Source organism: Gossypium hirsutum, chromosome A05 (genome assembly GCF_007990345.1).
Source record: "Gossypium hirsutum isolate 1008001.06 chromosome A05, Gossypium_hirsutum_v2.1, whole genome shotgun sequence".
In the NCBI taxonomy this organism is placed as follows: Eukaryota; Viridiplantae; Streptophyta; class Magnoliopsida; order Malvales; family Malvaceae; genus Gossypium; species Gossypium hirsutum.
This window is the reverse complement of record NC_053428.1, coordinates 76,127,903-76,130,373: the sequence shown is the minus strand read 5'-3', so window position 1 is coordinate 76,130,373 and position 2,471 is coordinate 76,127,903. Positions and strand designations below refer to the sequence as shown.

At 37.2% G+C, this 2,471-nt stretch overlaps 1 non-coding gene across 1 annotated transcript; it reads left to right on the top strand.

Moving 5' to 3' along the window:
- The first annotated feature begins 1,155 nt into the window (after positions 1-1,155).
- Positions 1,156-1,261, top strand: LOC121230012 (small nucleolar RNA R71). The gene has a single exon (XR_005927964.1). It is a non-coding gene; the product is annotated as a small nucleolar RNA R71 (small nucleolar RNA).
- Positions 1,262-2,471: the final 1,210 nt, after the last annotated feature.

Sequence of the window (2,471 nt, the reverse complement as noted above, 5' to 3'; positions counted from 1 at the left end):
AGATAAACAACCAATTAAGCAAGGAATTGTAAAACTGCCTGGATCTTTCAATATGTGAGGTAGCTTATTCTGTAGAATAGTTGAGCAGACTGCATTTAGCTCCACATGCAATGCTTCGTCCAACTTCCGCTTATTTACTAAAAGCTCTTTTAAAAATTTCATTGCATTTGGCATCTGCGACAAAGCTTCAATAAACAGTAAGTTAATATGTAATTTTTTCAAAAGTTTGAGGAATTTACCGAATTGTTCAACTGAGCTGTCTTTCCTTGTCGCGTTAGGGTATGGGACACGAGGTTTATATTCGACAGTCACTGGTTTGTTTGTATTTTGATCTACCTCATCTCTCCCTTTGTTTACCACTATTTCTTGCCTTGGTTCTGGTTCAGGCTCAATGACTCCTTCGTCATCTTGAGTACTAATTGCGTTGAGGTGTTCCCTTGGGTTAGGTTCAATATTACTTGGTAAGCTACCTTGTGGTCATTCGGAGATTAGTTTTGATAGCTGACCTATCTGAGTTTCGAGCCCTTGGATCGATGCTTGTTGATTCTTAAGTGCTGTTTGGTATTTTGGAAATGGGTTTTTGATACCGAAATGAATTTAGAGAGTATCTCTTCAAGGTTCGGTTTCTACTCTTGTTGATAAGGTGGCTATTGAAAACCCTAAGGATTTTGTGGCTTTTGATTTCCTTGACCACCCCATGAGAAATTTGGGTGGTTCCTCCAACTTGCATTATAAGTATTACTGTATGGGTTATTATGAGATCTAAAGTTATTATTACCCAAATAGTTGACTTGTTACTCTTCGGTTGGAGTGTTGAAGGATTGATATTCCGTATGCACACCTCTTCCACTTGAGTCACACCTCATTACTGGATGTACCTGCGTAGAACCAAGTAAACCATCAATTTTTTTATTTAGAAGTTCTACCTGATTAGAGAGCATGGTGACTGAGTCGATGTTATAAACGCCATCTGTTTTCGTTGGCTTTGTCCTCATAACTTGCCACTGATAGTTATTGAGTGACATCTCCTCTATAAACTCATAGGCATTTTCTGGTGTTTTATTGTTGATGGTTCCACCAGCAGCTGCGTTAACCATTTGCCGAGTCGAGGGATTCAGACCATTGTGAAATGTTTGTACTTGCAGCCAAAGCGGTAACCCATGGTGAGGGCACCTTCTCAGTAAGTCCTTTATCTCTCCCATGCATCGTAAAGTGTTTCTAAATCCATCTGCACAAAAGAAGAGATATCATTACGTAATTTAGCCGTTTTAGCCAGCGAAAAATATTTTAGTAAAAATTTCTCGGTCATTTGTTCCTAAGTAGTAATTGACCCTCATGGTAACAAGTTCAAGCACTGTTTAGCTTTGTTCCTCAATGAAAAAGGAAATAACCGAAGACGAATGGCATCATCAGAGACGCCATTGATTTTGAATGTATCGCAAAATTCTAGGAAATTTGCTAAGTGAGCGTTGTGATCTCATCCTGCAAACCATCAAACTGAACAAACTGCTGTATCATCTGAATAGTGTTAGGTTTTAATTCAAAAGTATTTGCAGCTACAGCAGCTCTAACTATGCTAGATTCAATTCCTGTTAGAGAAGGTTTAACATAATCATACATAGTACGTGGAGCAGGATTTTGATTAGCCGCAATTGCACGAGGTAGCTGATTGTTTTGGTTTTTAGCCATCTCTTCGGTTGGGAGTTGAGTATCGTCTTCTTGCTCGTTCTCCGTGTATCATAAGTTGCGTCTTATTTCTCTTTGATTTCAACGAACTGTACGATCGATTTCTTCGTCAAAAAGTAATGGTTCCAACGGGTTTCTTCTAGTAATAAACTATAAAAACCTGCCAAGAGGAAGAAAAAGTAAATTAATAAATAATAATACAATTGAATTGCAAGAAAAATAAATGGCTAAAGTAATAAAAATTTAGCGTTCCTAATATTTTAGTTCCCCGGAAGCGGCGCCAAAAACTTCATCGCGTGATTCGTAAAAAGTAATTAATATTTAAAATGAAGATCAAACCTAGACTAACTATTATCACGACAAAAAGGCAAGCGCACCTATCGAACAATATTATAGTAATGGCAAGACCGGGATATCGTACCCAAGGGAACCAAAAGTACTAGTAATAACTATCTTTTTATTATTTAGCCTAAGAATGAAAGGGGTTTTATTTGTTTTAATTAACTAATTATCTAAACTAAGAACGCACAGAGAAAAGAATTGGGGAATTGCTTTTGGGAAAATCGATTGACTCGAGACAATACCTAAGGAAAAATCCATCTAGACTTTACTTGTTACTCTGGCTGCGAATCGGATGATTTTTTCATTCAACTTGTTATTATCCCTATTCAAGACTAATAACGTGTAATCCCTAGATTGAATAACTGAGACTTTTCTATAATTAACACTCTAGGGTTGCATTAACTCGATCTATGGATCCCTTTATTAGGTTTCACCCTAATCCG